This window comes from Pinus tabuliformis, chromosome 9 (genome assembly GCF_031772625.1).
Source record: "Pinus tabuliformis cultivar Carrire ecotype Pingquan chromosome 9, CPIR1, whole genome shotgun sequence".
NCBI classification, from domain to species: domain Eukaryota; kingdom Viridiplantae; phylum Streptophyta; class Pinopsida; order Pinales; family Pinaceae; genus Pinus; species Pinus tabuliformis.
The window spans coordinates 634,598,070-634,610,106 of NC_142307.1; positions in this window are offsets into that span (position 1 = coordinate 634,598,070).

Genomic DNA, 12,037 nt, shown 5'->3' on the forward strand with positions numbered 1-12,037 from the left:
CAGACTGAGGAGGTATTCAAGTATGCTTATGTGTTAGTTTATATGTTCTTATACTTTTAGAGAGACAACATCAAGCCTGCTTTACAAAAGCTAGATGAAGAAGGAAACTAGCAGTCAATCATCTTCTGGACTATAATGGTGATGAAGGAACAAAAATAATACTCTTACAAACAGTTCATAGAGATGTTTGTGCATCCAGCAATCAGTCTCTTAGGCAGCAGGACAGAGCCGAGGATCAGTGAAGAAATTAGAAAGGTTTTGCAACTATCAAACCAAGTCCAGACAGGGGATTGGTACCTCTATCATAATTATACAGAATTGAGAATATTTTGGTGTGAGCTTGCACCTTACAAGCTGCTTAAATTCCTCCCAATGATGATTTTTTCTCTTGAGTACATAAGGCAAATGCTCAATATGGATGAGATCCACTTTGTAGCTGCCAAGAAGAAGTCCCAATTCAAAATTAAAACATAGATAGGGCCTTTCATTTGCAATAGCAGGGTAGCAGGGGAAGAAGCAAATAATCTACTAAAATAAATGAAGTTCAGCCTTAGTTTCACCTGGTCATATGATCCATTAGGGGTCATTTCTAAGTTAATAGTGGAAAAGAAATCCACTGCTTATTTTCACACAGCCTAACCAGAGATAGGAAAGTATAAAAACCAGCGAGAATGGATTGAGAACACCCTACAAGAGGCAGAAGATCAGTTGGTGTCATCCTCCACAGTACAGACTCCTACCGTGTAGGAGAAAACAATAGAGAGAAGCAAAGAAGAAGAGTCCCCTTCACGGACTGAAATTTTCAGTGAAGGTTTCAAAATCATGTATAGGAAGAAGGCCAAACTCAGTTCAAAACTAAGCCTTAGCAAGGATTCAGAGAAGGAGAACATTATCGCCACTAATGAGCCATTTGTTTCCTCATTAGTGGGTGATCATACCACACTGTCTCCCACTACCTCCACGGCTTCACAATATCAACAACAGGTTATGCAGACTAGCACATCTACTACAGGGGAAATAATGAAAAGTGTATTTGATATTTTTAAGGAGATTAAAATGAGGAATGAGGCCTTGAAAATCAACACTTACAATCAGTTCTGGAAGCAGACTTCTAGTTCTCAAAGTAGGCTGTTGTCAGCCTTTGATTTAGAGAAAGGAAAAATGCAAATGGCATTCCTCCAAGCACAGCTTCCTCAGCCCAAGGCAACATCAGACTATAAGAAGATAACATTTGAGTTTGATGTAAAAGACATACATCCCATTGACCAAATGGAGATGCACAAGCAGACTGGGCAAATGATTTTTTCCATTGTCACTAACACTGCTATGAGTTTGTCTAAATTGTAGGTTACATTAGCCAATGTTCAATCACAATTGAAGATGGAGAAGGTTTTCGCACTTGCCAAAAACACCATGATCAAAGCATTGGAGGACTTGGTGATCAAAGTCAGTTATGGCCCTGCAAACATCAATGCTGCAGAAGAGCTTGTACGGAAAAAGAATTTAGACATAGCAGCATTAAGGAAGCAGTTGAAGTTACCAGCCACAGAAGATCCTCTGGCTAAGGATATTGAAGAAACAGAGACAGAAAAGGAAGACATGATGAAACTCATCATGGAGCAACGTGCACAGTTGAAACAAATGGAGACATAGATGGAAAACATGATTAAATAAAAGGAGCAAGAAATAGTTGTTGTCCCTTTGGAATCACTCCCTATCACAACCATTCCTATAGCCACATCTTCTACAACAAGCACAGGGGCTGCTACAGATCAGTTAGAAAATGCAGTGCACAACATGTCTCTGCAAACTGCATAGATCAAAATATTGCAGGCTCAAGTCAATCTTCTACAATATCATCAGACAAATACTGAGACTTTTCATGCAGCAGTGCTACAGAGAGCTCAAAATTAGATAGATGTATGGAAGAAGTTAGCAACTGAGTCCTCTATTGGCCACACACCAGCCCAGGTTAAAGAAATTATATGGAACTATATCATTGAAGAAATAGATGAAATTTGGCCATGTATCCAAATTATATTTGAGCAAAAGGAATTGATGGAGAAAGCCAAGCAAACCATTTCCACTATCAATGCTGAATTTGGAGAAATGCCTGCCACAACAAACAACATCATAAAGTTCCTCAATTCCAAAAACATATATGAGTTGGATGATCTGGGAGTAGATGATAGAACAGAAACGATCCTGGAAGTAAAGAAAGTTCTAACAAAGAAGAAATTGGTTGTACAACTGACAGAGAAATGTCACACTCTGGAGGTAGAAGTTAATAGGTTTTTCACTAGAATAGATGCATTGAACAAGAAAGGTCTGCCTTCTTTATTTGTGATCAATGACAAATTGATGACCAGGGAAGATTACAAGAAGAAGCTTCAAGACATTGCAAAGGATACAACTAAGTCTTCCCACATCAAAGGTACTATGACAGGGAGAGATTTTTATGAAGCTATCAACAACATGAGTTTTATCCAACATGAGATAAAACACATTTTTGTAGTGAAACCCACTTTTGCTCGGTATACTGAGGTAGATGAGATCTACCGCAAGGTAACAAAGATTTCTATTCCAGATGAAGAGCGGTGGGATAAGTTGTGTGAATTCCAGGATTAAAAAGATAGGTTAGCTTCACCAACGCAACACCCGAATAGTGGCCACTCAGCAACTATTCTCCTCCAAAGCAGTGCCAGATGTCCAGATCACTTCACCAGATTCATTCCTTTTGATTGCATTATTTCATTTATGTTAGTTCGAAGTCAATAATAGAATGCCATGTCACAGAGGCATTAATTGTAATCTTTTTGTAAATTTTGTTTAAATAGTTCATTATGTCGAAGTATTGAGGGTTGGTCCCTGAAAATTGTAACTCTTTCTATCAAGAACTGTACCTTTTTCACGTTGTTGGAGCACCATTAATGAAAAGACTTTTCACAGGATACTTGTGTTATGAAATATTGGTGATGTTTTTCCTACTGTAATTGTATTTTCATTGTTATTCTTCTTATGTTATTCATCTAAAATCTAATTGTAAAACAGGAGATGTGAAAAATAGGATATGTTTTTTAACACCTTATTTGGACTGCGTTTACAATCTGTATGTTTTCTTCTGAAATTCTGATTGAGAAATTCTTAAATGCTTCTCAATCCCTGTTGAATCACACCTTTTCTCCATTCCATAATTTAATTTAAAGATCCAGTAAATCTAGCTAGCTTGCCCTGTGATTACTCGTTGGAACTTTTCGTGCAACATTATAGTTTTATTTGACTCCATAACCCAATGGAAAGAAAGTGATTTGATCATATCAACCAACCAATCAACCAAATTCAAAAAAACAACCAAGCATAATCATAACTAGCCTAAAATCAACTTAAAAACCAAGCTAAATCATAAAGAGAGAGCCCTCTCTTAAGACGGCAGGGCTAGATCCCATCTTCAAAAGTGGTTTGATGTTGTCCAATGTATTTACTCCTACAACCTTAAAAATACATAACGATAACATAGTGGCGACCCCACTGGGGAAGAATACATTTTAATCCAAAACATTATTATTCCCTGTTTTAGAAATCAGTATTTCAGTAAGCAATTGTTGTATCGATATGAAATACATGATCTGAGGTTGGTTTTGTAGATATATGTTAGATTATAGATCCTGATTTTGATTTATGTGTGATGATTTTTCATAACCCTAGCTCCCAAAATAATTTATACTAGGTCTCATCCTGATCCAAACCTTGCTAAAATTGTAGATGACACTGAGAAACTAGTGAGAAAAGAAAGCTTTACCGAGAGTCAAGGTAGTAATAGTCCCCAGTCTAGATTCAATTCTCCTCTCAAAAATACCCCTTTGTCAATATCAAATTCTCTTCCAAAGAAGTTTTAAACTTTACAAGACATAGAATTTTATTTGCGTTTTCAGCAAAGTTTGTTTAGATCTAAGTCTGAGGCTTTCATAGATCATACTGTCATAGATAAAGCCATACTGCAACCATATATCTCTCAAGCTTAGCACCTTGAATCAGATCCTGATCTTGAACCTTTACAACAATTTGCCAAACTACAAGGTCTAGTTTCAGTATTGGACCAAGCTATAGAAGAAGCTTTCATTCAGCAATCTATTGAATTCTCTACTTTGACTGTTGCAACAGCCACTTTATCTAGTCAGTCCTCTCAGTCTGTACATTTACAGCCTCCTAGTCCTACTCATTCTGTAGTTTCAACTTCCCTACCTTTGGTTTCTCACACTGCTATACCTACTATCCCTGTAGTTATCCAAACTACACCTCCACTAGGTCCATCCTCAACTCAATCTACCAGGACAGTTATGGTAGGAAGGTATGCACCTTTGGTGTTACCAGGCCAGCTAAATGCTATGCCTGTAGATTATCCATCCAAAATTGTGACCTTTGACAATACTAGTGCTTATACTGCCCAACAACATGTGGATAGGATGAATGATGTGTTTGACCTCCAAGAAGTGGATGAGGCCGATGTTAAAATGAGATTATTTTCCCAGAGCTTAGGAGGTGATGTGAAGAAGTGGTTTAGGGGTTTACCTGCAGGAAGCATAGCCAATATTGCTGCTTTCCATCAAGTTTTTTTAGCTAGATGGGAGATCAAGAAGAACCCACTACAACTCCTAAACAAGTATAAAAGGTTAAAAAGAAAACCCAATGAAACTATGGAAGAGTATTGTGAAATATTCAATATTGTTTACAATTCCATCCCACAAGACATCAAGTCCTCCCCTAGCCTAGCCTTGATTGATTTTCCAGATGGTTTTGATGTAGATATGGAGTATCAACTTAGGGAAAGAGACTCGACAACTTTGGAAGAAATGCAAGCAAATGCAATTAAAGTTGAAGCCAATATCCTGGCCAAAAAAGCCAAATTGAAGTCTGAACGCAGAGTAACCATAGAAGAAGAACCTTCTACTTCTGTTGTTGACCATAAGATTGATAACTTAGTGAGAGTAGTGAACCAAATGATGCAAAGAGTGAACCTTAATGAACAAAATCAAACAAGTCAATATTAAAATGTTCAACAAACCAAAAACCAAAATTTTAGTAGAAATACTCCCCAAATTAAACAAAGAGAGCAAAAGGGACCACATCAACAGATTCGGCCTCCTTTTCAGGAAAATTACATAGATGATGGGGGGAATATTTTGGAAGAGTTGGATGATAACCAAATTAATTTGTTAGGGGTAAATGAAGAAGAAATAGTGTTCCTCACTTAAGAGGAACATGAACTTTTTCTTATTGCCCTGACTAAAATGGTTTCTGAAGAGTCATAGGAATACAAAAAAGGATTTGAAAATGCTATAATGGAAGTTCATAGGCAGTGTAATCTTAGAAGTAAGAAAAATCAAGATACTGTTAATAAAAAGAGTGTTGAAAATCCTGTTAAAAGCTCTTTGATTCTCATCCAAAGAAAACAACATAAAATCCCCCTAAGAAAACCACAAAAACTCTTGGAAAGAAGCCTGTAGAACCTGTTATAAAAAAGGCAATTGATACTTCTTCTAGAAATATTCAAACTGATCTACCTTCTACCAGCCAACAAACTGAACTAGCCACAAAACTAGTTGCTGATAAGTTTGATTTTTCAAATTTGCTTAAAAATCAAACACCGTTCAGTATATAAAATGAACTTTGAAATGAAAATTTCTATCCCCTTAACTAAATTAGTCAACAAGAATGTATACGTGATTCAAGTCCTGAAGGCGTTAAACATTGGGGAGAAAACTAATGATGTAAATTTGAGGGATGATCAACATGAGCTCCTATTTGGGCTCAAGGTAGAAGGCAAACCACAAGAAGGAGGAGCCCCTCCATTTTATGTCAGTTTGAATATTCATGATAAAATACTTCATAATGCTATGCTAGATTCAAGTGCATCTCATAATCTAATTCCCAAAGCAGTCATGGAGAAATTAGGACTGGATATCACGAGACAATACAAAGATTTGTATTCCTTTGACTCTAGCAAAGTCAGGTGCCTAGGTCTTATCAAAGACCTGTGTGTCACTTTAGCCCAAATCCCTGCTAAAAGTCTAGTGATGGATATAGTGGTTGTAGACATTCCCCCAAAGTATGCCATGCTCTTGCCTTTCTCACGGGGATCAAAATTACGAGGAACCTTGCAAATGGACATGACTTATGCCACTATACCAATGTTTGTTCAACAAAGAAGACTGTATAGGGAAACCTTAATGAAGTATATGGTCATCAGTCAAGATAAACCACATAACTACCCTCTCTACTCTGTTCATTCTAACCTGGACTCCTTCATTCTTTACAATGATGAGGGCATTAATGCATAGGTCACCCAGGAAGAAAATGATATTGATGAAAAACAGGAAAATCAGACTCTAATTGTGCAGCAAAACACTGAAATTGAACCTTTTTGGAACATGAGCTTTGATGGCTCATGTAGCAAAGTAGGTTTAGGGGCAGGTGTTTGGGTTTCCAATTCAGGAGACTATCATGTAGAGGGTCATTCCTATAAACTCAATTTTCATTGCACCAATAATATAGCAGAATATGAAGCACTTCTCTTAGGATTGCAACTTTTGAAGAAGTTAGGTGCTAAAAGAATTGATGTTTAGGGAGATTTTGAATTAATTATTAAACATATCAAGGGAGAATGTGCTGCAAAACATCTTAGGTTGAGAAACTACAGGAATGATGTCCTTGACTTTTTAAGAACTTTTTAAGAATATGACCTTTCTGTCATTCTAAGGAATCATAACGTATTGGTTAATGGTTTAGCTTTTTCAGCTAGCACATGCCCAATGCGTTAGGCCCCTATACTACTAGTGTAAACCCTTATTGTTATTAGTACAACCCACTTATTATATTGATGTACCCATGCAGTGCCCATATTGTTACTATTGTGCCACATAGAAGCCAACTATTGTTATTATTGTGCCCTTACATTATTATTGTTATGTCGGCTCTGATTATGTTATGACCCCTTAGACTCCTATATATAGAAAGGAGGTCTTTTCATTTGTATCATCCAAGAATTGCTCATTTGTGTAATGTAAAGGAGGTTTCCCCCTCGAAGAGGCTGAATTCTAAGGCGTTGATCTCTCTTTTCTATCTTTTTGTGAGTTGGTTCCATAACATTTGGTATCAGAGCTTTGGATTCTAGGGTTTCATTGCTCCAAACAGGTCATCGTGGAATTTTCTCTATAACTTTTTTTCTGCGATGTTTCAGAAGATAAAAAAAACCCATTTGAGAAGAAATTGCGCTGAATCTCAGGTCCAAATTTCAGAGCTTTTTCGCGCTATATTTGAGGAGATATGATCTGAGGAATTTGGTATTTTTGTACACTCTTGAATTACATTCCAAACAGGTGACATGGGGAAAATCGTCATAACTTTCTCTCTGAGCATCAGATTGAAATTTCGTAAGAAGGTACAAAAAGAGGACAGACTGTAGTTTCTTGTATATATTTTTCATAGCCAAAGGTTGAAACAAGGACACGTGACATGTCGTACAATTTCGCTCTACTGAACTAGTCTATAATTAGGTCACTGTGGGAGATTTGGCATAACTCGTCCTTGGAGAATCCAATTTGGATCAGACTAGTGGCATTGGAAAGAGGACGCAGAGGGCTACTACAGGTCACAATTTCAGAACTTAAAGATCCGAAAGTACAGAGTTACAGTCGTTTCAAGATCGAGCTCCTAAAATCAAGAAAAAGCAAGATGAGGAAGTTTGATGGCAAGGATTCAGTAAATTGGATACTTCAGATGGAGCAATAATTTTGATCTACATGGTGTACCACTATTACAAAAGGTATGTATTGCATCTTCATATTTAGAATCGGATCAATTTTTATGGTATGAAGGGCTTTGTTCTAGTAAACAACTTGTTACGTGGTCAATTTTCACGGAGGAAATGATAGCATATTATGAGGATACAAAGAGCAACACCTTCTTTAGAGCAACACCACAACAATTGGAAAGAGTAAAAGGGCTTTGTGACATAGTGGAAAGCAAAATTATGGAAACCAGGAATCATACCCCTCACAACTATAAATATGGAAGTGTTGTTTCTCCCAGCCTTCCACAACCTACAAGGGTTACACCACAACAATTGGAAGAAAAGAGAAAAAGGGCTTTGTTACAATTGTGATAGCAAATGCACTAAAGGTCATAAGTGTGCTGAGAAGAAATTATTTTACATAGAAAATGAAGAGGAGGAAGAAAAGGATCAAGAAACATCAAAAGAAGAGGATGTACGCCAGGACCCCACCCCAGAGAAAGAAGAAATGAATCAGACCATATCTTGTAAAGCATTGGCAAGAATTACCACTCCTCAAACTCTCAAGATAGAAGGACATATCAAGAAGAAAAAGGTGCAAGAAGTGAAATATCACATCGAGAAAGAAGAAATGAATCCAACCATATCTTGTAATTCATTGGTCGAAATTACCACTCCTCAAACTATCAAGATAGAAGGACATATCAAGAAGAAAAATGTTCAAGAAGTGAAAGATCACATCGAGCATCAAGAAATGAATCCGACCATATCTTGTAAAGGATTGGAAGAAATTACCACTCCTCAAACTCTAGAGATAGAAGGACATATCAAGAAGAAAAAGGTTCAAGCAGAGAAAGATCACATCGAGCATCAACAACTTCTCCAACTTTTAAAGGATAATGCCACTTCGACGCAAAATCCAACGAAACAATAGGTAGATCAACATCATAGTAAAAAATGTTTTGATGTAGGTGATTGGGTATTTTTAATGCTACATCTCAAGCAAGCTATTTATGAGAAGGAAATGTTGGCAATACTACATGCACTTAAAAAATGGCGACCTTACCGAATGGGAAGACTCTTCAAGGATGAGGATGTGGAAGCATTGTTTTGTGCTATTTCTATTATCCAACCAGATTGCATAAACGAAGCAAGGGATGAATGGAAGAAGGATGAAGAAGCATGGCCACTTATTCAAAAGTTAAAAAAGATCCCAATTCAAAAAATATTGCCAGAAATGGAAGAGGAAGGAAAAATCATATTGGAACCTAGAGCAGTCACAGAAACAAGAACCTGACAGCTACGAAATCGATCAATTTCAGAGTATCTCATCAAGTGGAAGAACTTACCCGCTGAAGATTCCACATGGGAGGACAAGAATTTTATACAGAAGCATCAAGAACTACTCAAGTGTTGAGGACAACGCTTTTTGAAGGAGAGGGGCATGTTAGGCCCCTATACTACTAGTGTAACCCCTTATTGTTATCAGTACAACCCACTTATTATATTGATGTACCCATGTAGTGCCCATATTGTTACTATTGTGCCACATAGAAGTCCACTATTGTTATTATTGTGCCCTTACATTATTATTGTTATGTCGACTCTGATTATGTTATGACCCCTTAGACTCCTATATACAGAAAGGAGGTCTTTTCATTTGTATCATCCAAGAATTGCTCATTTGTGTAATGTAAAGGAGGTTGCCCCCTCGAAGAGGCTGAATTATAAGGCGTTGATCTCTCTTTTCTATCTTTTTGTGAGTTGGTTTCATAACACAACGCCTCATCCAAACAAACAATATACAGTGGAGGTTAAACATTGTCCTGTTCTACCTGATAATATGAGACATTGGCAGGTATTTGGAAGTGATAAGCAGATTGAAATTTTTTTGCAATCCAAGGAGGAGTATGAAGAAAATAGCATAGATTCAGACTGTGAAGAGGAAGATTATATTATTGAATTTCCAAACTCTGAAGTAGAAAATCATATTGTTGAATATGTTAGTGTAGATAAACAACTTGATGATTTAGATGTAAATATTTCACTCGGTAAAGATGTGCATAAATTAGAATTACATGAAATTGATCCAAAAAAAAGAAGAATTTGAAGTACTTCAGCTTAAAGATAATGTTCTGCCAAGTGTCTATCTCATTTATAAGAACTTTTTTATTTTAATGATGTAGCAAAAAAAAGCCAAAAATGGAACCCATAGGGGTAGACATAGAAGAATGCAATATAGGTAGTGAACAGAATCCCAAAATGATAAAACTCTCAAAATCACTGCCTATTATCACAAAACAATGATATATAGCTCTTTTCAAAGAATTCACAAATGTCTTTGCCTGGAGCTATGAGGATCTGAAAGCATATGACACCAGTATCATACAACACAAAATCCCAATCAAAGAAGATCAAAAACCATTCAAGCAAAAACTTTGTAGGATCAATCCTGTCTTAATGCCTTTGGTTGAGAAAGAAGTAAAAAGGATGTATGATGCAAAAATTATACTTCCTATTAGATACTCTAAATGGGTGTCTAACATTGTCCCTACTAGAAAGAAAACTGGAGAAATCAGACTGTGTATTGATTTCAAAAATCTAAATAAGGTATCCCTTAAAGACAACTACCCGTTACCTAAAATGGATCATATATTGCAAAAGGTAGTAGGGTCTAGTAGGATTTCCTTATTAGATGGTTTCTCGGGTTATAACCAAGTCTTAGTGCACCCTGATGATCAGGATAAAACTGCCTTCACTAAACCTTGGGAACTTTCATGTATGTGAAAATGACCTTTGGGTAAATGAACGCTGGAGCCACTTTCCAAAGAGCAATGGATATTACCTTTACTAATGAAATTGACCATTTTATTGTGATTTATGTAGATGACATTATGGTCTATTCAAAAATTGATGAGGAACATTTAGCACATCTGAGAAGAGTGTTTGAAAAATGTAGAAGGTTTGGGATCTCACTCAATCATAAAACGACACTTTTTGGCCTTGAGGAAGGAAAAATTCTTGGTCACATTATTTCCAAGGATGGAATTAGGATTGATCCTAGTAGAATTGAAGTAATTTTGAAAACCAGTCATCCAAGAAACATCAGAGAGCTTCAGCCTTTTATTGGTAAAATTAATTTCCTAAGGAGATTCATTCCTAACCTGGCAGAACTTCTTAGAAATATAATAAACATGCTTAAAAAGGACTCTAAAATCAAGTGGAGTAGTGAGTCTAAACATCCTTTGACTTAGTTAAATAGGCATTGACCAAGGCACCAGTGTTGATCAAACCTAGATTTTACCAAAGATTTCATAATCTTCTCTTTTGCTTCCAAACACACCATTGCAGTTGTTTTACTGCAAAAAAAACAGTGAAGGCTTTGAACAACCTATTGCATTCTTTAGAAAAGCTTTAAGAGATGCATATTTGAAATACAATATTATGGAAAAACAAGCCTTTGCATTAATTAAAGCATTAAAAGATTTTAGAGTATATATTTTGCATTCCCATATTATTGTTTATGTACCTAATGCAGTGGTTAAGGACATTTTGACATAGAATGGACCTGATGGAAAACAAGGAAAATGGATTGTTGTCATTCTAGAATACGACTTAGAAATCAGTCCCACCAAGTTAATTAAAGGTCAGGGACTGGCCAAATTGATGGCTGAGTCAAATTTCCATGCATTGGATATTAACTTGATTGATTCATTAGATAATCAGGAGGAACAGGGGACTCCACAAATTGATGAGGCATTTCTAAACTCACCCTGATGTGCAGACTTGCTTTATGTTTTATTTAATTTAAATGCTCTTCCTGGTTTGACAAAAACAAAGGAAAGACTTCTTAAGTTGAAAGCAGTTAAATTTTGCATTATAGACAATTTCTTGTATTGGAAAGATGTTGGGGGTATTTTACTTAAATGCTTGTTGAAGGATGATGTAGATAAATTTATGTAGGAATTCCATGAAGGTGACTGTGGTGGACATCTTTATTGGAAAACCACTACCAATAAAATCCTTAGAGCTGGTTTCTACTGGCCTACCCTTTTCCCTGTCATTCACAAACAAGTCACCTCATGTCATAAATGCCAGTTTTTTTAGGGGAAGAGAAAATTGTTGCCCCTACCCTTAAAGCCTATCTCTGTTGAAAGCCCTTTCCAGCAATGGGGATTGGATTTCATTGGTAAAATTCATCCCTCTTCCTCTGCCCAGCATACGTGGATTCTTATAGCCACTGACTAC